The sequence below is a fragment of the Papaver somniferum genome, chromosome 7, assembly GCF_003573695.1.
Source record: "Papaver somniferum cultivar HN1 chromosome 7, ASM357369v1, whole genome shotgun sequence".
In the NCBI taxonomy this organism is placed as follows: domain Eukaryota; kingdom Viridiplantae; phylum Streptophyta; class Magnoliopsida; order Ranunculales; family Papaveraceae; genus Papaver; species Papaver somniferum.
In genome coordinates this window covers 225,125,770-225,152,497 of record NC_039364.1, presented here as the reverse complement: position 1 = coordinate 225,152,497, position 26,728 = coordinate 225,125,770, and positions in this window count along the sequence as shown.

Genomic DNA, 26,728 nt, shown 5'->3' with positions numbered 1-26,728 from the left:
AAACAATTGAACAACTTTAGAACTAGCTTCATTTGAGTCATTTGAACTAGTAATGGTTGAGATGAATATGGTTGATATGAAAGTGTTCATATGGCTAACTCGGTTAACTATTGTTGAGCCAACAAAGGTGTACACGTTTAGATATAGTTACTTATATCTAAATGAAGTCACTTTTCATTTGTGTGTAACAAGATAAGTTCGATCTAACGGTTGAAAGATATTAGTTTGAGTCTAATCAGGTTTTCATCTAACGGTGAATATTGAATGCTTTGTTACCAAGGTAACATTGATTGCAAACCCTAATTCGAAGACTATATAAAGGAGAACTCTAGCAACTGGGAAACCTAATCCCCACACCTCCTGTGTGATACTAGTTGCGACTAGAGTCTATTCTCCTTTAACCTTAGGTTTTCCCAAAACCCTGTAGGTTAACCACTTGAAGACTTCATTGGTATTGTGAAGCCAGACCCAACTATTTTCTTTGTAGTTGCTTGTTCTGATCTTGCTGTTTTCTATCGCGATTGAGTACTATCTTCTCTAAGATTTGCTCGAGATTTAATCTCCGATAAGCAAGATAAAAAGTAGTCACAAACATCTTCGTCTCATCGTTTGTGATTCCACAATATCTTGTTTCACTACCATACGATTAAGATTATTGTGAGGTGATTGATATTTCTAGGTTGTTTTTCGGGAATATAAGTACGATATATCAATTGGTTCCTGTTCACCTTGATTTATCAAAACAAGGAACAAAACTCATAGGTTTATCTGTGGGAGACATATTTATCTACTCAATAGACTTTTCTATGTGAGACAGATTGGTTTATCAAGTCTCCGACTTTGGGTCGTAGCAACTTTTAGTTTTGGGTGAGATCAGCTAAGGGAATCAAGTGCGTAGAGTCCTGCTGGGATTATGAGACGTAAGGAGCGCAATTGTACCTTGATCAGTGCAAGATTGGTTAGGGCTCAACTACATTCCAGTCCGAAGTTAACTTGGAGTAGGCTAGTGTCTGTAGCGGCTTAATACAGTGTGGTATGCAAATCTGGACTAGGTCCCGGGGTTTTTCTGCATTTGCAGTTTCCTTGTTAACTAAATTTCTGGTGTCTGTATTATTTCTTTTCCGTATTATATTTGTTTGTATAATTGAGATATCACAGGTTGTGCGTAAATTCAATCAATTGTGAATCCAACCTTTGGTTGTTGATTAAATTGATTGACGCTTGGATATTGGTTTTTGATACCATCCAAGTTATTTCTTATATTCAATCGGGTTCGCAAATTCCTAATTGTTTGATTCCAGATTGAATTGAGAAAATTGAGATATAACTCTTTGATATACTTTTCTTAAGATTGAGTCTGACTGTCTAGTTATTTCTTTTAAAAGTATATTGGAGTTAGTCCATACATATTGCTAAGTGAAATATTGGATGTGGTTGTTAGAACCCCGCTTTTTCAATTGGTATCAGAGCAGGCAAACACGTTTAAGACCTTATAAGTCTGTGTTTGTAGCGATATGACTCTATGGACAGAAGTGTTATCTCTATAAACGTACCGCCAGTCTTCGGTGTCTTGAATTACTTGTGGTGGAAAATTGCTATGCGTGCCTTTATTCAAGCACGTGATTTTCAATCATGGCTTTACGTTGTTAATTGTTAGAGCACTGCTCGGTCGAACTCGCATGCGTTGCTATCTCAAGCATGTTTGTCAATGTTAGTGACCAAAACTATAAGTCTTGATTTCTAGCCTATTTATAGATGTCTCGGACTAGGACATAGATAGTGTAGTTGAGATGAGATTTCACAGAGTTCATCATTTGAAGACGAATAACTACTAAGGGGAGCTTATGGAAATTCTTCGACAAAAGGTATGTGGAGACTTGAACTCATCTATCACTTGGAAAGTCTATTTCTAGTATCTCCTATATTGAGACATAAGTCGTGTTAAGATATAGTTTTCTCTATACACATTTGAGATTTTGAGCTGATTATATCTCGCTTACATATTTCTCGAAATATGTGTTGGTAAGCTTTCGCTTCGACCAAGTTCATCTTATATCATGAGAAAATCTCCGAGTAACATCTTATATAGTTTGTGTGATACAATCATTTAATGTAGGCTTGGAGTGTTTCGATAATGATTATTTTAATATCTTGAAAATTGCTTTGATGCTAATAGTTTGTGAAAACGGCTATTGTCATTATAGAAGAATGTTTCAATGATTTAAATAAAGAGTTGAGAATGTAACCATTTATGGATACAAGCATATATAGTGTGTTCACACATTAGTGTATAAATACATAAACTGGGAGCCAAGTGTATGCATATGTGTGTATACGAAATTGGTGAAGGGAAAAAGTTAAGTATGCGTACCCGTACGCATATTGGAGAAAGTTTTCGAACCGAAAATTTCTGTTGAGTGTGGTTTTGACAAACTATTAACAAGTCACCTTAAGTGTGCGTACCCGTACGCATACTAGGGGAAGTTTTCGAATCCAAAATTTCTGCTGAGTTTGGAAACTAAACAAACTCAAATCCGGTTGCTTAATCTGTCAAATCGGTCAGTTCATGGACTTAAACGTTTAAATCATAAGGAATGCAATCTTTGAAAACCATGGCTATAATGTTCATGATTGATTCAGGTGAATCAAACCGATTTGGTTTCAATTGTGTTTTCTATTGCAATTGAACAACTCTTTAAGTAGTTTCATTTGAGTCATTTGAACTAGTTATGCTTGAGATGAATAAGGTTGATATGAGAGTAATCATATGGCTAACCTTGGTTAACTATTTGTGAACCAACATGATGTACACGTTTAGGTACGGTTACATAAACCTAAATGAGGGTACATTTCATTTGTGTGTAACAAGCTAAGTTCGATCTAACGGTTGAAAGATATTAGCTTGGTTGAATCAGGTTTTTCATCTAACGGTGAATATTGAATGCTTTGTTACCAAGGTAACTTGGATTGCAAACCCTGATTTGAAAACTATATAAAGGAGAACTCTAGCAACTGGGAAACCTAATCCACCCACCTCTTGTGTGTTACTAGTTGCATAACTAGAGTCGATTCTCCTTTAACCTTAGGTTTCTTCTCGAGACCCTGTAGGTTAACGACTTGAAGACTTCATTGGAATTGTGAAGCCAGACCCAACTATTATCTTTGTAGTTGCGAGATCTGATCTTGTTGTTTCTATCGTGTTGAGTACAATTGAAATAATTGGCTTGAGATTTTATATCTCCGATAGGCAAGATAGAAAAATAATCACAAAAACCTTCGTGTGATCATTTGTGATTCCACGATAACTTGTTTCGCTAGTCGATTAAGTTTATTGTGAGGTGATTGATAATTCTAGGCTGTTCTTCGGGAATATAAGTCCGGGTTACCAATTGGTTCCTGTTCACCTTGATTTATCAAAAGACGGAACAAAAAATCTTGGGTATTTCTGTGGGAGATATATTTATTCAATCCTATAGACACTCGCATTTTCAATTGGTACCAGAGCAGGAAAACACATTAAAGACCTCATAAGTCTGTGTTTGTAGCGATCTGATATGGACAAAGGTGCTATCTCTATAAACGTACCACCAGTCTTCGATGGCTCAAATTATTTGTGGTGGAAAATTTCTATGCGTGCCTTTCTTCAAGCGCGTGATTTTCAATCATGGGTTTATGTAGTTAACGACTATACATAGAAAGATGCTAATGTTCACACTTTTTTGTAATGTAACTTATGCAGTTGTGCATAAGAAGACTACGCTTAAGTATGTTCTAGACTCTTATGCAATTATGCATAAGGAAGTATTTTGGTGTAACTGAAAATCTTGGAATGTTATTTATCTATGAGAACCTAAACGTTTTGGTATGAATAGTTTGTGCATATGCGCGGTTTCTGTATTCGTTTATTTTTGTAGTTGTGCAGGTAGTCAATTGAAGAGCCAGTAGTCACCCGGGGAAAATCAATCCCTGGTAAGAAAATTTGATTGTGCTTTGATTCGGTCACCTAAATTTGTGGATATTAACCTTCAGTTACACTTTCTTGCGAGGTATTGTTGCGGGATATTATTGTTGGTGACCTTTCTCTAGTAAGTTTCTGTTGTGATCTCTGTTACATCATTTTTCATTGTTATTCATGTATTATAATGAAATTTGACTGTAAGCATGATTGATAACATCAGTTTTCATTGTTAAACATGTATGATTGATAACTTGGTGATATATCATTTACTATAATGCATTTATGCATCTTCCACATCTAATAACTATGGTTTGTACTTGTGCTGCAGGGTTGTCGCATAATGGAGAGGAGTTGAACTGAGTATCTGTGTTGCAGGGTTGTCGCATAATGCAAAGGAGTTGAACTGACCATGCATTGACATCAGGTGCTTCATTTAGGTTCCAAATAGGTTTTTCTTCTTGAAACCTAGGTTCTGCCTTGATGCAGAAAATTGTATCTTATACACTCTCTATGCTTCTGAAACTAAGTTAGAGTCTTTGTGGAAATCTAGAGAAAACAATTTAGAGGCTTTCTGAAACTCATTGATAAGTTGTTTCTTTATCTTTTCTTTCATGTATCATTTAACACATATCATTATTATTATCAATATAAGTGGTGTAGAATGTGGTGCAGAATGTGATTGATTTGATACTTCGGTGGCTTGATTGATTGAATCAGGGTCATGGATAATGGGTATTTGCAGGATAAAATAGAATGAGGTGGGGGAATTTTGACCAGGTTAATAAAGACCGACCTCTTTTTTTTGTTGTTGCCAAAATTTCGCAACAACTGAGCTCTGTTGTGAAACTTGTACCGAAAAATAAAAGTCAGTCTTCATTGACTAATTCAAGAATTATAGCAACTGCAGTAACATTTCGCAACAGATGCCTTCTGTTGCTAATTTTTTTACCATACCTTTCTCGGTCAGTCTTCGTTGACTTAGTCAAGCTTTTGCAACTAATAGTAAAAAAATTAGCAACAACTTAAGGGTTTTTGTGAGTCAAAAGGGTCGCAACAGCTACATTATCGTTGCGAAAATTTGTTACACCACGTTTCGCAACAGCTAACTGCAGTTGCAAGCCTGATTTGCAACAGCGAAACGCAGTTTCTAATGTCCATTTTTGGTGTAGTGTATGCTCCTGTTGTGGCAATAGGGAATGCAACCTTTCCAAAGAACATTGGTGAATACAATGCTGCCGAGATACTTGCTGCAAAGCAAAACTCCGACGGTTTGAATGTCGTCATACATGCCATTACCCCAGATCTTCAGCACCATATGACAACGTGCACTAGGTATAAAGATGCTTGAGATATCTTAGAAACCGTATTCGAATGAAATACCAGTGAAAAGGAAGCTAGGCTTCAAAACTTTAATTCCGATTGGGAAAACCTTCATATGGCAGATGAAGATTCATTTGATGAGTTTAATCACAAAGTGTCTGAAATTGTTAATGCATATTTTGCATTGGGTAAGACTATTCCTGAAAAGGACATTGTGATGAAAATTCTCATATCGCTGCCATCTAGATGCGATTCTAAGAAGCATGCCATCGTTGAATGAAATAACCTTAATGTTCTCTCCAGAAACACGTTGGTTGGAAAGCTAAAGATCTTTGATCATGAGCATACATCCAAAATCGGAAAGGATGTTGCCTTCAAAGCACAAAAGAACACTAAATTACTTGACAAAAGTAAAAGTGTTTATGTCTCTGAGGATGATCTTTCTGAGGCTGATTCATCGGATGAAGATCTTGACAAATCGGTCTCTTTGATCACAAGACAATTTAGGGATCTTCTATTGAAGATAAGTAAACGATTTTCTAGAGACAAACCCAAGTCATCAGTTAAACCTCACAACCGCATTCCTCCTAAAAACAGGGATGCTGACGAGGCTGATGACGAGGATATGCCTCAGTGCTTTAAGTGTAAAGGTTTTGGTCATTTTGCAAATGAATGTCCGAATCATAGAAAATACACTGGAAACAAAGGTCTTACTGCAACTCTTGATGAAATGTCTGATCATTATGATTCCAATGAAGAAGAAAAATCGAGTGTTGCACTTCTTTGTGAAGATATTGATTTTGATAATTGTAACAATACATATATCAATCTTGATATTCTTCCAGAAGAAGACTCAACCAATCTGGAAGAAAAAATTAACCTTTCTGTTGGAAACTCTATGTCTGATTTTTCAAGTTCCACTCCGTGCCTAGCAGCTTGCACATCTCGTGTGTCTGAATCATCTTATCCAAGGACATGTTCTTATTGTTCACTCAAGGGTCATGAACTTTCGAAGTCTTACAAGTATAAACACAAGATGAGACATGTCAAGAGACTTCAACGAAGAGAAAATCGCCTTGCAAACAAGCTCAAACTTGTTCAAAAAACCGCTGAGGTATGTAATATTTTATCCTCTTCAAAGAAGTTGGTTTCCAAAGATAGGTCAAGACCACTAGAGAAAAGAGTATGGTCTAAACAATTTGATAGACATGATTCTATGAATTCCTTTCAAAGAGGTTACGGTGGACAAATTGTGGTTCACCGCAGCACAACTTGATTGTGTTGATTTAGTGCATCAAGATTGTGCACACCTCAGGCTTAAAGCAAAAAAAAATAATTTTTTTTTGTTTTCTTAGTTTTGTTGTATGTTTTGGAATTCTTTCATATATAATTGATATTGGAAGGGACTTCCCCGTGTATCCAATAAAAGAGGGTTATTCTCGTCAATTCCATTCTCTTTAGGGTCGTGAATTGAGTGTGCGTGAACCTATGTGGTTAAAAGGTTCCGTAACCCTACATTCTTTTTTCCTCTCTGCAACTCTTTTCATCTTAAGACTACATGTTAAGTTCAAATTGTGATTTCCTCTCACAAACCCATACACGTATGGAGACTCCAAGCATCATGTGTTATGATGGAAAAGATGTTAATATGATTGTTAATCCATCACATGAAGGAAAAAGAGAAATCTCCGTTACCTCCAACTTTGAAAAGAAAAAGAAGGAATGTGAGGAAGCCAAAAGTTGTTCCTTCAAATTCTCAGAAGTTTTCTGATGTTCTTGAAGAGCTGAAGGAACATGGAAGGAGATTCAGCTAATAAAGGCTTATGTTATGAGAACTCTCGAAATTCAGAAGGCCCTGGTTCGACATTATCAGCCTAGAAGGTTTGTTGGAATTGACTCCCTTCTCCATGAACCTTATGTTCCCATGGTTGTTGACGACAAGGAGTTCAGGGAAGATAAAGAATTCCTCAGAGGTCTCAATGTCTAGTAAATCTTCTTTTGATAATTTATTTCTTATGTTTTTAGAAGAATAACTAGGGTTTGGAATAGCCATTATTGTGAGTACACATAGCTATGTCCAACGATTTTCATCTTCATTGTTTTTAGATTTATTTATTTAAATTCTAAGTTTTTTGGAAGATGATTTTTGCAATTTTAATCTTTATGATTTTATATATTACAAACTGTTATGGGATATGTTGTTTACGTCTGTGAACCTGTGACTGTCCCATACTTGTTCAAAAGTTATCTCTATTATGTCGGTATGAATGTATTGATCGAAGATATAATGAACTTTTGACATTACAAAAGTTAAAGCCTTTTATGTCATTTTTTTGATGGAAGAAAAGATAAAACTTTTGTTTACAAGGATTAAGTCTATTCTATGTCATTGTGCAAATAGTGATGGAAAATAGAATGAATCCTTGTTTATTCCGCAGTATTGATCGATCTCCGATCCACATTTTTGTGCATATACTGTGTTGCTCCGTAAGGTTCCTTATGTTTGAGCATGACCAACTAAATTGATCATTCTCTTTTGGTTATTTTATTTATCGCTCCGTAAGTTCTCTTATGTCGAGCATGACCAATTGAATTGATCACGTTGTGGTTAATTTGATTGTGTATTCCAAATAAATTAATTGTGGGTTTTCTTGTGATTAATTTGGTTGTATTTTTTCGATTGCATTAATCACGGGTTCTCTTGTGGTTAATTCAATTGAATATTTTGGATACAAATTCATGTTTTCATGTGATTTAAGTTATCCAAAAGAAATCCTTCTTTTCTTGCAAAAGCAAGGTCGCCTTTGTTGTTCTTTCGGGAATGACATTTTATGGGGGAGAGTTCATTTTGAACTTGTGCTTAATTGCCAAATCTTTGTGGGGAGTGCGGCTGTGGAATATTAGGGGTCATCTTGTATCTTTATAAACTCCTTGATGAATGCATTTTGCTTCGGCTTTATGATGGCATCTAAATAAGTTGATATGGTATTCTTTTTTGCTCATGAAGTATCTCTGTGAAAATTTCATGAGGATCCCACTAGTTTTCGTACCTTTGCCAATTTATATTGACAAAAAGGGGGAGAATTAATGTGTAGTGTGATACTACAAATACATATGGTTTACAGATCATTATCTAAGGGGGAGTGGTTTTCATGTTGAGATGAAGTATTGACTAAGGGGGAGTGATACATATCACCATAGTATTATTGTCAAAGTTGTGATACAATTGAACTTTGATGTTGTGTAATAATACTATGACACTGTATAACAATGATTGAGAGCATTTTGTTTTCTCATTGTTATCGCTACGGATCTTCAACAACTGTGATGCTGAACTTACAACCTTTAGGATCATGGAGTACTTGGAAGTGATGAAGATTTCGAGTCGCGTTGAAGATGCCAAGGAGATCAAGCATTTGGATGAGAAGCTACAATTTCTATCTATTTGTAATCCATATGTATTCATAGTTTTGTCACTAAAATTGAGAAAGGGGGAGACTGTTAGAGAACTGCTCGACCGAACTCGCATGCGTTTCTATCTCAAGCATGTTTGTCAATGTTAGTGATCAAAACTATAGGTCTTGATTTCTAGCCTGTTTATAGATGTCTCGGACTAGGACATAGATAGTGTAGTTGAGATTAGATTTCACAGAGTTCATCATTTGAAGACGAAGAACTAATAACGGGAGCTTGTAGAAATTCTTCGACAAAAGGTATGTGGAGACTTGAACTCATCTATCACTTGGAAAGTCTATTTCTACTATCTCCTATATTGAGACATAAGTCGTGTTAAGTTATAGTTTTCTCTATACACATTTGAGATTTCGAGTTGAGTATATCTCGCTTACATATTTCTCGAAATATGTGTCGGTAAGCTTTCGCTTCGACCAAGTTCATCTTATATCATGAGAAAATTGCCGAGTAACATCTTACATGGTTTGTGTGATACAATCATTTGATGTAGGCTTGGAATGTTTCGATAATGATTATTTCAATATCTTGAAAATTGCTTTGATGCTAATAGTGTGTGAAAACGACTATTGTCATTATAGAAGAATGTTTCAGTGATTGAAATAAAGAGTTGAGAATGTAACCATGTTTGGATATAAGTATATATAGTGTGTTCGCACATTAGTATATAAATCCATAAACCGGGAGTCAAGTGTATGCATATGTGTGTATACGGAATTGGTGAAGGAGACAGGTTAAGTATGCGTACCCGTACGCATACTGGTGGAAGTTTTCGAACCGAAAATTTCTGCGGAGTTTGGAAACTAAATAAACTCAAATCCGGTTTCTTAAGTACGCATACCCGTACATATACTTAAGCTGGTTACTTTGTCAAATCGGTCAGTTCATAGACTTAAACATTTAAATCATAAGGAATGCAATGTTTGCAAACCGTGGCTATAATGTTCATGATTGATTCAAGTGAACCAAACCGATTTGGTTTCAATTGTGTTTTCTATTGCAATTGAACAACTCTTTAACTAGGTTCATTTGAGTCATTTGAACTAGTTATGGTTGAGATGAATAAGGTTGATATGAGAGTAATCATATGGCTAACCTTGGTTAACTATTTGTGAACCAACATGATGTACACGTTTAGGTACGGTTACAAAAACCTAAATGAGGGTACATTTCATTTGTGTGTAACAAGCTAAGTTCGATCTAACGGTTGAAAGATATTAGCTTGATTGAATCAGGTTTTTCATCTAACGGTGAATATTGAATGCTTTGTTACCAAGGTAACTTGGATGCAAACCCTGATTTGAAAACTATATAAAGGAGAACTATAGTAACTGGGAAACCTAATCCCCACACCTCCTGTGTGTTACTAGTTGCATAACTAGAGTGGATTCTCCTTTAACCTTAGGTTTCTTCTCGAGACCCTGTAGGTTAACGACTTGACACTAAGACTTCATTGGGATTGTGAAGCCAGACCTAACTATTATCTTTGTAGTTGCGTGATCTGATCTCCGATAGGCAAGATTGAAAAGTAATCACAAACACCTTCGTCTCATCGTTTGTGATTCCACAATAAATTGTTTCGCTAGTCAATTAAGTTTATTATGAGGTGATTGATAATTCTAGGTTTTTCTTCGGGAATATAAGTCCGGGTTATCAGTTGGTTCCTGTTCACCTTGATTTATCAAAAGACGGTACATAAACTCTTGGGTATTTCTGTGGGAGACAGATTTATTCAATCCTATAGACTTTTCTGTGTGATACAAATTTGTTTATTAAAGTATTCGACTTTGGGTTGTATCAACTCTTAGTTGTGGGTGAGATCAGCTAAGGGAATCAAGTGCGTAGTATCCTGCTGGGATCAGAGACGTAAGGAGCGCAACTGTACCTTGAATCAGTGTGAGATTGATTAGGGTTCAACTAAAGTCCAGTACGAAGTTAATTGGTAGTAGGCTAGTGTCTGTAGCGGCTTAATACAATGTGGTGTTCAATCTAGACTAGGTCCCGGGGTTTTTCTGCATTTGCAGTTTCCTCGTTAACAAAATTCTGGTGTCTGTGTTATTTCTTTTCCGCATTATATTTTGTTATATAATTGAAATATCACAGGTTGTGCGTTAAGATCAATCAATTAGAATATCCAACCTTGGGTTGTTGATTTACATTGATTGACACTTGAATTGGTCATTGGTACCGTTCAAGTTACTCCTCTTATTCAATCGGACTCGCAGATTTCTATTTGTTGATTTCAGATTGAATTAAGAGTTAGAGATATTAAACTCTTTGATATACTTTACTCTAGATTGAGTCTGACTGTCTAATTGATTCTCTAGAAAATGTATTGGAGTAAGTCCTCTCATATTCCCAAACGAATTATTGGGTGTGGTTGTTAGACCCCCACATTTTCATTAATGGCTATGATCCTCTGGTTGTTACAATAGGCATTGTAACTGTTCCAAAGGATATAGGTGATTATGATGTTGTCGAGATTTTTGCTGCAAAGCAGAATTTTGACGGATTGAATGCAATCATCAATGCCATTACCCCAGATCTTCAACCCCATGTGACTACGTGCACTTGGTCTAAAGATGCTTGGGATATCTTAGAAACCGTATTTGAAGGGAATACCTGTGAAAAAGAAGTTAGGCTTCAAAACCAAAATTCTTATTGGGAAAACCTTCGTATGGTAGATGAAGATTCATTTGATGAGTTTAATCACAAAATGTGTGAAATTGTTAATGCATCTTTTGCGTTGGGTAAGACTATTCCTGAAAAGGAGATTGTGATGAAAATTCTCAGATCATTGCCATCTAGATACGATTCTAAGAAACATGCCATCATTGAAGGAAATAACCTTGATGTGTTTTCCAGAAATACTGTCGTTGGGAAGTTAAAGATCTTTGATCATGAGCATGTATCCGAATCTAGAAAGGATATTGCTTTCAAAGCACAAAAGAACACTAAATTACTTGATAAAAGTAAAGGTGTTGGCATCTTTGAAGATGATCCTTCTGAGACTGATTCATCATATGAAGATCTTGAAAAGTCAGTCTCTTTGATCACAAGACAGTTTAGAGATCTTCTTTTGAAGAGAAGTAAACGGTTCACTAGAGATAAACCTAAGTCATTAGTTAAACCTCATAATCGTGTTCCTCTTAAAAATAGGGATACTGACGATACTGATGACGAGGATATGCCACAGTGCTTCAAGTGTAAAGGCTTTGGTCATTTTGAAAATGAGTGTCCAAATCGTAGAAAATACACCGGAAACAAAAGGTCTTGCTGCAACTCTTGATGAAATGTCTGATCACTATGATTCTAATAAAGAAGAAAAATCAAGTGTTGCACTCCTCTGTGAAAATATTGAATTTGACATACATCAATCTGGATATTCTTCTGGGAGAAACTTCAACCACCTTGGAGGATAAAATGTATTTTTCCTTTTCTACTGGAAATTCTGTTTCTAATCTTTCAGGTTCTACCATTTGTCTAGCAGCCTGCATAACCATGACATTTGAACCATCCTCCACATTGACATGTTCTTAGTGTACTCTCAAGGGTCATGAAATGTCCAAATGTTTCAAGTATAAACATAAGATAAGATATGTCAACAAAGTTCAATGAAGAGCAAATCGATTAGAAAACAAGATCAAACTTGTTCAGAAATCGTCTGAGGTATGTAATCTCATCTCTTCCCCAGAGAAGTTAATTTCAAAGAAAAAATTAGACCAAAAGAGAAAGGAATACGGTTTAAACAGTCTGTGAAACAGGGTTTTAAGAATTCCATTCAAGAAGGTTATGGTGGATAGATTATTGTTCACCCCAGCACAACTTAAATGTGTTGGTTTTGTATCTTGTCTCATGTGCCTGGTTAAAAAAGAGACAAGGGTTTGCACACTTCGGGCTTTAGGAAAAGAGAAAAAGATTTTTTCACCTTTTTGGAATTCTTCCATCTTTTCATTTCTAATTGATATTGAAAGGACTTTACTCTGTTTGATCAATAAAATAGGGTTAACATCGACAATTTTGCCTTCCTTAGGGTTGCGAGTTGTGCGTACGTGAATCCTTTAGTATAAAGGTTCCTTAACCCTACATTCCTTTTTTTCTCCTCTGAGAACTCTTTTTATCACAAGATTGCTTGTTGAGTCTGATTTGTGAACTCCTCTCACAATCTCATACTGGTATGGAGAATCCAAGCATTATGTCTTCTGATGGAAAAGATGTTAATATGATTGTTAAGCCATCAATCATGAAGGAAAAAGATAAATCTCATGTACCTTCAACTTTGAAAAGAAAAAGGAGGAATGTGAGGAAACCAAGAGTCGTTCCTTCTAATATACAGAAGTTTTCTGGGGTTCTTGAAGAGTTGAAGGAAACAAGAACGGAGATTCACCAAATAAAGACTATGGTTTTGAGGACTCTCGGAATTCAGAAGGCCCTGGTTCGGCATCAGTCTAGAAGGTTTGTTGGACTGAATCCTTTCTTCACGAACCTTATGTTCCTATGGATATTGACGACAAGGAGTTCGGGGACGATTAAGAATTTTTTAGAGGCCTTAACGTCTAGGAAACTTGTTATGAGAATTTATTCTTGTGTTTTAAGAAGGACAACTAGGGTTTGGAATAGCAATTATTGTGAGTACACATAGATATTTCCAACGACTTTCATCTTGCAATGTTTTTAGATTTATCTATTTTAAATTCTAAAGTTTATTTGGAAGATGATTTTGTAGTATTAATCTTTATGGTTTTATTTATTGCAACTTGTTATGGGATATGTGTGTTTGCGTCCGTGAACTATGATTGTCCCATATTTTCTCAAAAGTTAAGTCTATCATATATCTTTATGCAAATATTGATAAAAGATGGAATGAACTTTTGACAACAAAAGTTAAGCCTATTGTGTCATTATGCAAATATTGATGGAAGATAGGATGAACTTTTGTCTACAAAGATTAAGTCTATTACATGTCTCTATGCAAATATTGATGAAAAATAGAATGAATCTTTGAATATTCCGCAGTACTGGTCTTTCCCTGATCCACAACTTTGTGTAAGTACTGGGCGGCTCCGTAAGGTCTCTTTTGTGAGCATTTCCGATTAAATTAATCATGATTTCTCTTGTGGTTACTTTAATTGAGTATTTTGGATAAAAATTCATGTTTCATGTGATTTGTTAATGTCCAAAGAAATCCTTCTTTTCTTGTGAAAGTAAGGCCGCTCTTGTTGTTCTTTCGGGAGTGACATTTTATGGGGGAGAGTTCTTAATTGAACTTGTGCTTAATTTCCAAATCTTTATGGGGAGTGCGGTTGTGGAATATTGTAGGAGTTTTCTTGTATCTTTATAAACTCCTTGATGAATACACTAGTTTCGGCTATGTGAAATCATCGAAACAAAGTTGATATGTTCTATTTTGGTCATGAAGTATATCTATGGAAATTTCATTAGGATCCCACTAGTTTTTGTACCTTTACCAATTTATATTGACAAAAAGAGGGAGAATTAATGTGTAGTTCACACTACAAATACATATGGTTTACGGATCATTATGTAAGGGGGAATGGTTTTCATTAGAGATGAAGTATTGACTAAGGGAGAGTGTTACATATCACCATAGTATTGTTGTCAAAGTTGTGATACAATTGGACTTTGATTCTGTGAAATGATACTATGACACTGTATAACAATGATTGAGATCAACTGTTTTCTCATTGTTATAGCTACGGATGATTGACATCAACTCAACATCATAGTACTGTTATAACATTGAGATCAATTGTTTTCTCATTGAGAAATAATACTATGAACGTGTTCAGAATCACTGGAATACATGGAAGTGAAGAAGATTTCGAGTAATGTTCAAGAACCAAGGAAGTCAAGCATTTGTATGAGAAGCTACAAAGTTTATTTATTTTGTAATTGTAGATGGGGAAAAACGATTTGCTGGTTTTTAAGGAATTGAAGAGACGACCGTACGGAGGAGACTCCTCGAACCGAGCGAAATGTTAAACCTCACACAGATGCACCGCTGCAAAGGGGGTGCTTTAGATTCGAGAGATCAATCTGTAGTACTCCGGCCTAAATCAATACAATGACCGTTCCAGAGTAAATTCGGTCACAAGAGAGGATGGGTTGATCTGTAGGAGGGAAGCTGGGAAATGTGTGGAATCAATGGTAATCAAAGATTGTGGGTGTGTGAATTCTGAATATGATAAGATCTGAATGATTGAAATTGCTCAGTTGAGAGTAGTTGCTCAATTGATGAGTTGATGATCTCGTATTGTCGATGAGACGTGAGATTGATGATACTGTTGATGCTGATTCAATCATGATTCAGAGACTTATTTATATTGTTGGAATTATAGACACCATGATCCCATGAAGTGTGACAGTTGATGGAATCAAGGAGTGGGGAAGTGGAGATCGTGTTTGAAACCAGTTGCTCAACGTGTGGAGACTTGGTCGATTTTCCACCCACTACCTCGTGAATTCCTTCAAGTGATTGCACGACTTGCTCACATTCCATCGTGTGTTAGAACACACGTGCCGTAGACCGCCAGACCAAAACCCTAAGTGATATCCCCCAAAGTGACATGATTGACGTCTCGTGGTTTGTTAGTCAATTGATGACTTCGTGGTTTGATGGGACGATGAGTCCATGTAGTTGTTGAGTTGAACATGATGTTCTGAAACTCATGAATTGAACATGTCATGAGACAGAGGTATAATTCTTACAATGAAGTGAACAAGTATTGCTCATTCGATGGATCGTTGAATATTAATTGTTGAACCAATATCCCTTGGTTTGAGCAAATATTTATCATCTGAGCAAGTGTTTCTCATGTGATGAATTGTTGAATATTTGATCGTCTGAGCATGTGTTGCTCATCTGATGGAGTATTGGCAGCGCACCAAAAATATTAATTAGAATACTGGTCGTTGAACCGATCATAATTAATAAAATTAATGACCACGAGGCCGTGGTAAAATTATTAAGGTTGGAATCTGGAATGATGATCCTTGGATTCAGAAACCCTAATTTGATCAATTGATGATCAATTCATGGTTCGTCAGAAGTTTAACCATAGGACGAAGGAGGGAGCGACTATATGGGACCGCGGATCAACCATGTAGTGTACATATGCTCATGTGAGCAAATACGAAGAAATCATGAAGAGTTGACGATTTGTTGGTGGAAGAATGATTAAATGTTGGCTTAATCATTTATTCAAAAATGCTCGTCTGAGCCTTAGGTGAGAAAACCTAATTAATTATGACGAGGCGAGGGACCGACCATGGAGTCATGAAATCGGCCCTGGGTTGTCACGTGACCGCCCGACGATCACTTCATGAAAATCCAAAGTGTTTGGAAGAGTTTTGGACCTAATACGAGCAATTGTGCAAATTAGGTCAAAACTATGAAAATTGATGGGACCGGCTTCCGTGAGCCAAAGAGACAATCTTGGTCGGTCAAGATAGCGTGCTCGTGTCCCCAAGGCGTCCGCGTCTCAGTCCTGAGAATTTTGATATTTTCTGGCGTGCAATTGAGCATCCATTCGAGAAAATATGCCAAAATTAGGGTTTCGACGAAACTGAGGAAAACACCATGAGATGATGAAAAATAATTATAAAATAAGGAATGAGGAGACGTGGGACCGCCGTGGTCAAGGTATGGTCGGCCGGTCGTGACCACGGTCCCGTGGTGCCTTTTCCTTAATTTTATAATATTTTGATGATTTTATGAAAAATTCATGAATTTTGAGAAATTTGATGAATTTAGGGAGTTTCCATGAATTGAAGGAGTTTTCATGATTTTATGGAAGCCAAATATTAAAATAATAAAAACACGGGCGTGTGGGACCATGGAGGCATGGCCGGCCGTCTATGGCCCGGTCCCACGAGTTTTTCATAATTTTTTAGGTATTTTTGATGATTTGAGGGAATTTTTCCTAATTTGAGAGAAATACCATAAAATCAAGGAATTTGATGAATTAAAGGAAAAATACGATAAATAATAATGAAATAATAAAGCAAAGGGCGTGTGGGACCGGCTAGTGGCCCGGTCCCACAAGTTTTCATAATTTTATTTTATTTTATTATTATATGATGATTTGTGCAAAAAATACCATGAAATAAAGGAGTTTTTCATGAAATTAGAGAAATAATAATAATAATAATAAAATAATAAGGAACCATGAGGTGTGGGGCCTGCTGGGACCAAGGCATGGCCGGTTGGCCAATGATCACGCCCCACACTCCTTTCCTTAATTTTATATTGTTTTGTATGGATTTATGGAAGTACCATGAAACCGAGGAGTTTCCTCGAGACGAAGGAAATTTGATCAGATGAGAGAATTTTCATCAAATCACGGAAAATAATAAAAATGTATTAAAAATATAAGACTGACGTGGAATACTCGTTCCCAGCACCTTGATCAATATTTTTAATTATTTATTATTTTCTTCCCTATTTTGCATAGGTTCATCGTTTCGTTGTATTTTGAAATACTCGTTCGTACAGTGACTATTAGTACATCGTCGTTGAATACACTTTCACCATTTGGATCGGGGCTTACTTAGAGGTAGCTCAGACGCCCGGTTGTTTATTATTTATTACTAATTGTGGAATTCAGTGGATAATAATTCACAAAACTGAGTAATAAGATGTTTAATATTAATTCATAGGATCAGCTGAGGTTTCAACTACGAATTCAGAATAATAAAGTGAGCATTACCATTCCATGGGATCGTAGATTTGACCATAGAATCGGAGTAATTAAGATTTATCTATTATCATTTATGAGACCAGTTGTGGATTCGATCATGAAATCGGAGTAATGAGATAATATAGTTATTGCTATTCTATGAGATCAAGCCGTGGATTCGATCATAGAATCGAAACAATTGTTTATTGCCATTCCGTGGGACCAGTCGCAAATTCGACCACGGAATAGGAGCAATTGTTATTGCCATTCCATGAGACCAGTCGTGGATTCGACCATGGAATAAGATCAATTGTTATTGCCATTCCATGAGACCAGTCGTGGATTCGACCATGGAATAGGAGCAATTGTTATTGCCATTCCATGGGACCAGTCGTGGATTCGACCATGGAATAGGAGAAATTGTAATTAGGAATAATTAACTTTGTGGCTCTATACTAGCAGAGCAAGCTGTCTAGGAGCATTAATTATCCCGATATGAGCTTGTCGGTAAGTCATATCCTTTATATAGTCAGGGTAAACTCGTTGTTTGTTCCTGAAGACGTTATCGCTCTATACTAGCAGAGCAAGCTGTCTAGGAGCCATCCATCTCGTGATACTATATATAAATAATCACTGAAAGTATTCAATATTCATGAGATATGTCGTTGTCCAGTCGTGAGACTACATATCTACATGTACTCTGAGAGAAAGTACTCTCCGTTGAGAATTCGATGAGAGACCTGTGTCTCGATACTCACGTCTGATTGCTGGATCAGAGCTTCATATAATTATGAGTTTATGATTTTATCCCTTGTCGAAAATACACCATCTACATTAAGTCCCTTGCTTACTGAGGAAGGCTGTGTTCCTCAGTCAGCATTAAATGGTGATTTTCCAGCCATAAATAATAATACCAGTAATTGAACTTAGTCGTAAGTTGAGACGTTACCGGATTTAGAGAGCATGAGAAAACCACGACTTGATGAAGGCTTCAATGTCATGATTGGAGCATCGTTTGATGATCATAAATTGGTGTTGAACCGCTGGTTCGGACGACGAGTCCGTGGTCGGTTAGAATTTACGAGCCGGGCCCAATAAGGAAATCCTTGTAAAATTAGGTTTTTGGAAAAAAATTGTATAAAAGGGATTAACCCCTTTATTTTTATTATTATTTTCCTCATACACGACCAGAACCTTCATCACCTTCACGCCAGGGAAGAAGGGTTTTTCCTCCGGATCCGCCAGCCGCCACCGATCGCCGACGCCGTCCGACCGTCGTCCGGCCAAATTCCGGCCGCCGCACGTTAGGTAATTTTTTTTTTTCGTTTGCTGATGTTTATGATCCTCATGAGTTGTTCATGCTTTGGCCATGATGAAGTTATATACATGTGTGTATATTAGTGTGAGTTTTATGAAAAACCCTTGTTTTTGAAAACGTATGTTCGTTCGATTGTTAGTTTTGAAAACTAACTATAATCCCTGATTTTCGAGAGAGATTTTTTTTTTTAAATATGAACCTAGGTACAGTGATAAAACTTAGTGTATGAGATTTCATGTATACCAAGGTTTCATCATAAAAGAAGTGACTTTTCATGAAATCGGAATAATCCTTCGTTTTAAAGACAAATAACGACGACACGAAGGAAAATATGTATGATGAACTTGTGTCCAGTGATAAAATTTTGCTTATGATATTTCATGTAAATACAAAACTTTATCATATCTATGAGATGTGAGCTTTCACAATATTTTTGAAATAAACCTTCGTTTTAAAGACAAATAACGACGATACGAAGGAAAAATAATTTAATTTTTTTTTTATATATATGCAGACGTGACATATATTGTATAAAATATGATGGTATATTTTATTTGCATGAATTTGTTTTCATTAGATAAAATTCTTGAGAATTTATGTAAGCAATGTTGCATTAATTGCTGTTTTTTTTTTGTTTTGAAAAATCAGAAACGTGGGTTTTGAGGAACCTTCAAAGATAGACAATATATTTATGATAGAATATTGTATTGTTATGAACTTCATAGGTCAGTTGTGTGAATGTTGATGTTATGAAAATTGTGTCCGTGATTTTATAAAAATCAGTTTCGAGATTAAATAAAGTTTCGTTCGTTTTTGCAGTTTTCGAAGAGACGAACGATTTTGAGGTGTTAACTCTTACGGCATAACTACTACCATTAGTAGAATTGTAAAGAGGTAAGAGTTCATAGTTACCTTTTTTGCTGATGTTGGTTTGTTTACATAGTAGTAATCTTTGATCTTCCGGTTCCAAAAAATATCGACCAACAACAACAGCAATTACGATTACTGGTATTCCTCTTCTTCCTCTGGCTCTTCTGATGAGGATTCCGATGCTCCTGTAGCGAAATCCAAGGCTAGGGTTCCCCATGAAGTGGCGAAGCCTAATGTTCCCTTGAGTGAGCGAAGAGTCTCTTTTGCTGAACTCAAGAAAAGAGGAGTTGAAGACAAAAAGGAGGATGCCCGTCAACGTGAGAAAGATCGCACCCGGCGTAAGAGACAGAGGGTTGAGGAGAAGCGTCGATTCTTGGATGGAGTGCCTTCTGATTCCGATGTTTATGCTTCTGAAGAAGAGATCACATGGGAACCATCCGAGCGTTACATTAAGCCTGATCGATATGAAAGAGAGCATCAGAGGATGATGAAGAAAATTGAAGCTGAAGCTGCAGCAGAAGATGACTCGGATTCAGATGATGATGATATTATCTTCCGTCCACCAGACTTCACCAATGATTCTGACAGTGACTCTGAAGAAGATGATTCCGAGATGGATAGTAACGATGAATCTGACAATTCGGATGAGTCCGACGAGTAGTTTTACTTCCATCTTCTTTAAACGTTAGAGCATTCCCTTTTAGTCTTCATAGTGGATATCTTTATTTTGACTGTTTAGATGACTTTACTTCAATTAAACTTTTCTTCTGAATGATGAACATTTTGTTAACGTCGATTTCTTCTAATCCATGACATGGACTAATGTCCATACATCCAAATTCATCATGACTTGTCGATTTTCATGAGAAGTAACATAACGCACGGCTGAGAATTCATGACGTGTACAAGGCCGCGTGGCCTATTATTTGACCCGTGATGTTCAGTCCCCAGGGCGTTATTTTCCTCCGCGTCTTCAGTATCGATCTTTGAAGCCTAGGGTTTCAGTGAAACTCGTAACTGAGTTGACTATTCGCGAGTGATGACTATCGCCTGATATATATATCTCCAAGACTCCAAATCTATGATCCACGCAAATATTTCTTTCATTCCTGAGTCAGTTTCATCGTGCAGAGAAGTTTTGGTCCTACCTCCTTGCCGTCATGTCGAGCAATAGCATTTCTTCTCAATATGATCTTCATTCGAAGCGTGAAATAGCAACGTCTATCTCAATAAGTTGTACGCTTCTTCTTCTTCTCCTTTCTTGTCCCTGTTCGATCAAGATTGTTGATCACAAGAGAATGATTTGTCGTAGGACTGTAATAAGAATGCTACTCCTCATAATGCAAGGCCTAAGCGGACTGTTAGAGCTCCTTCCCGGTATGGATCGGCTCGTGCTGAAGCTGGATAGTCTGTAAGTAAACCTATAACTCTTGAGATTGTACTGAGTCCCGGGATTAACATTCTTTCGTTTCATCATAGGCAGATGTCCTTGTTGTCGTTGACGCTAGAAGAAGAAAGAGTAGAAAGTCCGTGACCGTGGTTGAGGTTGAGGAAAGCAGCAACCAGGCATGTGAAGATTCTGTAGGATCCGTGGAGACTGGAGACAGTGTCCATGCTCGTAAATACCCAACCGCTGGACTTTTATTTGAAGACCCATTGATTAATACCTTCCCAGACAATGAAATGCTCGGCGGATTCGTGATTCCCAAATGTTATGCGTCTCTGTACACCAAGATATGGAAGAAGTATGGTCACATTGCTACCACAGAAGTGTGGAAAGGTTTTCTTCCAACCCTTTTAACCACGGTAATGGGGCTATTGCCGATCATCAAGGAAATGAATCAGATGCACTTGCGAGATGTCAAAAACCATGAACTGCACAAATGGGATGAAATGATCTCGAATTGTGAGATATTGCGATTCAATGTAAGCTGTCTCCGTCGTCTTCTTGAGATAATCAAGGTTCATAAGGCGGCAGAGGCTGCTGATGCAATTTCCATGAATGCGGCTTTACTGGATGAGGAGAGGATACTGGCTCTGGAGTCAGCAAGGGTTGAGAAAGAGGTGGAAGACTTGAAGGCAAAGACCAAGATTTTTCAGAAGAAGCTTGACGAGGCTTCTTACAAGGACTATCCATTGCTGGATGGTTTGCTCTGAGTGAGCATTTGTGGTTGTTGTTTTTGAATAAATCTGAATTTCTAGTTAGGTGAAACAATTGATCATGATGTGAACGAATTTTTCTCATTTATGAAATGTTTAATGAACAAAAGATCATTCACATGCTCTTTGGAGGAATGAAATTACATTTTGAAAATGCTTGAAATGATGAAGAGGTAGTGTGTTTCATGGATCAGGCATAATAATCTTTGAGTCATTTGCCATTGATGATGTTTCCTTCCTTTCCTCCATTTATTGCTAAAATTTGTAGTATCCACTAGACACTGCTTTGATAATAACATATGGCCCTTCCCATTTAGGAGAGAACTTAGGAGCAGACATGTCTTGTTGAATGTGCTTTGCCGTCTTTAATACCAAATCTCCTACTTGAAATGTTCGAGGTCTTACCATTTTGTTGTAGGCTCTGTAGATCCTCTGTTTGTAATCTTCCACATATTTTTCCACCTTGGCTCTCCTTGATTCAAGCATATCCAATTCACCGATTCTTTATTTGGAGATTTTTAGCCTCATCCCATTGTACGCCACTGGATGCTGCAATCCTGGCTGGGGGAATTTTGATTTCTGCTGGAAGTATGGCGTCAGCTCCATAGATGAGGGAATATGGTGAAGTACCGATCGAGATACTTGGTGTAGTTCTGCAAGCCCATAGAGCCATGGGTAATTGCTCATTCCACGATCGAGGATGGTCATGAATTGTCCGACTGGTAATCCTGATCAAAGTCTTGTTGGTACTTTCTTCTTGACCATTTCCTTGTGGATAGTAAGGCGTAGAGAAGATTTGTTTGATCCCATATTTATTGAGCAGCTTCTCAACATCTTTATTGGCAAAAGGAGTTCCGTTATCTGTGATGATGTGCTTGGGAACTCCGAATCTGCATATTATATGCTCTTTGATGAAGGCAGCAATCGTAACTCCATTGCTTTTTCGAAGAGGAATAGCTTCGACCCACATGGTGAAGTACTCTGTTGCAGTGATGATGTATTCATGTTGTTTTGAAGATGATGGATTGATCTTCCCAATGATATCTAGTCCCCAGCTGTACAAAGGCCACGAACTATTCACTGAATTCAATGGGAGACAAGGAGTGTGGATGAGATTACCATGGGTTTGGCATTGGTGACACCTCTGAACGTGTGCGGCTGCATCATCTTCCATGGTCGGCCGATAATACTTCTCATGAATTTGAAGAAATAGTTTCCTCTTTCCTTGATGTTCTCCATCATGTACTTCCTTCAGGATTGTAGGGATTTCATGTTCGGCTAAGCACCTCAGTAAATTTCCACCAAAGCTTTTGCGGTATAAGATCCCATCGAGATAGACGAATCTCTTAGCTTTCTGAATGAGTTTGAATTCTTGCTTCTTTTCCAATGGTAGTTCGTTGTCCCGGAGGTATTTGATGTAAGGCTCCCTCCAGTCCCCAGTGTGGTGGACCGTCAAAACCTCCAAGTGATGAGGAGGTGTTTGGCAATCAGGACAAGATCCTTGTAAAGCTCTTGACTGAGTCTCCATGGATGGCCAGTAGTACCCCATTCTTTGAAGCTTTCTGTAAAGTGTTACCACTAACGTTTACCCGCAGACTTCTTCATGTATGCGCTTGAGCTGTTCTTCCGCTTCGTCGCTCCCAAGACATCGTGATAGAGATCCATCAGGGTTTCGATAGTACAACCCTCAATAAAGCAAGAAGTAGTTCTTCAATTCCTTGAGGATGAATTGGCCTTCTGAAATAGAGCTTCTCAATTCATGAATGATGGGTGCTCGCCAATCGTTCACTGAAATGTCTTCGATCTGAGTGAGCCAAGTTGAAGATAATGTACGCCTCTGTACAGTGATCGTTTTCTGTGCTCCTTCGAATTGCATCTTGGAGGATAATTTTTTCTAGGAAATTAACATGCCTATTGTAAGTCCGTCCAGTATGGACGATCGTTGCGTCAGCAAAATAGGTCAACAGTCGCTGAGATTCGGTTCTGAATGGAGCAAGTGTGATTTCTTTGAGAGAATACGTTCCATTCATATGGTTGACCAATAATTTTGAAACTCCCCTTATCTTGAGGTGTGTTGCTCCTGCTTTCTTGGCCAAGGATAATCCTAATAGGAAGGCTTCATATACCGCTGAGTTGTTGGTGCAGTGGAAATCCAACTTGAACGAATGTGAGAAAACTTCACCAGATGGAGACACCAGCACTATGCCCTCTCCTCCGGTGTCACCACTAGGGGTGGCAGATCCATCAAAGTATAGAATCCATGTTTCTTCCTTGATGACCAAGATATCTGGGAATTCGCCGGGCACTTCTTCATGTAGGGTTGTTGTATCTTCTCCTGGAAAAGCAACGAGCAAGTCTGCGACCGCTTGAACTTTGATGGATTTAGGTGGAGTGCAAGCTATGTCAAATTATAACATCTGGAGTAACCACTTTTCCGGTCTCCCTATCAAGGCTGGCTTTGATAGCAAGAACTTTACGGGATCAGCTTTGGAGATGATTACGACCCTGTTAGATAGCAAGTAATGTCTGAACTTCTGGATTGCATGTACCAAGGCCAGACATGCCCTTTCGAACTTTGTATATCGGAGTTGAGCATCTCTCACTGTGCGGCTGAAGTAGTAAATCGGTCGTTCGACACCTTCGTCGTCTTCCTAAGAAAGGAGTGCGCCGATGGCGACGTCACTGGAGGCTGTGTGGAGAATCAGAGGTCGTCCCTGCACTGGAGACCTCATGACAACCGGTGACAATAATATCTGTTGTATTTTATGGAAAGCTTCTTGTTGAACAGCTGTCCAGGTGAAACTTGCTCCTTTCTTCAGCAGAGGTGTGAACGAAGCAATGAGTTGAGCTAATCCAGGAAAGAAGCGTCGAATATAATTTACCTTGCCCATAAAGCTCTGTAGTTCCTTCACAGTACGTGAAGGAGGCATGGTGGTAATAGCTTTTTCCTTGTCCGGGTCGACTTTGATCCCTTCAGCCGTGACCAGGAATCCTAAGAATTTTCCGGAAGAAACTCCGAATGCGCACTTCAAAGGATTCATTTTTAATTTGTATTCCCTGCATCTTTCAAACACCTTCCTTAGAACTTCGAGATGAGATGCTCGAGTCTTCGACTTTACCACCACATCATCAACATAGTCCTCTACTTGCTTATGCATCATGTCGTGGAATATGACATTCATGGCTCGTTGATAGGTGGCACTAGCATTCTTTAATCCAAAGGGCATCACAGTGTAGTGAAAATTCCCAATGGGAGTACGGAATGCAGTCTTATTGGCGTCATGTTCATACATCTTGATCCGGTTGTACCCACTATATACATCCATGAATGAGAATATACCGTGACCACTGGTTGCATCGACGAGCATGTCAATGTTGGGTAGAGGAAAATCATCCTTTGGACAACATTTATTCAAGTTCCTGAAGTCGACATAACATCTGATTTGACCATTTTTATTCTTAACAGGTACCACATTTGCTAGCCACGTTGGATGAAGAATAGGCTTGATGAACCCTGCTTCCAACAATTTCTGGATTTCGACCTTGATTTGCTCCTCGACTTCGTGTCTAAATTTTCTGGGCGGTTGTTTGACAACTTTGGAACCAGGGACGATGTGCAAGTGATGGGTGACGAGTTTGTCATCCAGACCCGGCATTTCTTCGTACGTCCAGGGGAAGACATCTTGATATTATTTCAACAATTTTATCAGCTCGGTCCGCTCCTCTGGTAATTGTCCTGAACTGATCAGGATTGGCCTTGGATCGTCCTCAGTCCCAATGTTGATTGTTTCAAGATCGTCAGTGGTAGAGTCAGTGCCATCCTGTAGTTGTCGTGGGGCATCCTGGACTTCTTCTTCAAGTGATAGCTCACTCTGACACGATTCTTCATGGTGAGGAGACTTTTCATCGTTCTCCCCGATTAATTTCTAATCTTTCCGTCGATGATAAATGGCTCTCCCTTCTACATCTCGATCATTCGTGAAGTTTGACCCTGGAGTTGAGACCTGATCGTTATGGCGTTTAGTCGGTGTAGTAGGTGACTTGATCATTTTAGCAGAGGATGACAGATCGTTATCAGCCTTCTCGATAGTCTTCCAGCTTGGAAGGGGAATACTGCGAATCTTGTTTGGAGGTTCCGGGATGCTTTTTTGAGATTCAAGGAACTCAGTATCATAGACAGGAGCATAAGGAGATGACGAAGCCGGAATGCAAATGATCTTGTTGTCGAGAAGGGCCTTCATGCATTGATGGTATGATGAAGGAACCACCTTGTTATCATGGAGCCATGGGTGTCCCAGTATTATGTGGTAGTCAGGTTCTTGCTCGATCACATGAAACTTTGCATTCGATCGAATCGGCCCCACCCTCAAATCTATGTATGCATATCCATATGTATGGCTTTGACTTCCTTCAAATCCTGTCATTAGGATGGGATGGCGAACGATTTTACCTTGTGGGAATCTGGCCATCCTGAGAGTTTTCATAGTGACAATGTTGGTAGAAGCACCGGTGCTTCCATACAATTAAGATTATTGTGAGGTGATTGATATTTCTAGGCTGTTCTTCGGGAATATAAGTCTGGTATATTAATTGGTTCCAGTACACCTTGATTTATCAAAATACGAAAAAAAACTCATAGGTTTATCTGTGGGAGATAGACTTATCTATTCAATAGACTTTTTCGTGTGAGACAGATTGGTTTATCAAGTCTTCGAATTTGGGTCGTAGCAAATCTTAGTTGTGGGTGAGATCAGCTAAGGGAATCAAGTGCGTAGAGTCCTGCTGGGATTCCAAGATGTAAGGAGCGCAACTGTACCTTGATCAGTGTGAGATTGGTTAGGGATCAACTACATTCCGATCCGAAGTTAACTTGGAGTTGGCTAGTGTCTGTAGCGGCTTAATACAGTGTGGTGTTCAAATTTAAACTAGGTC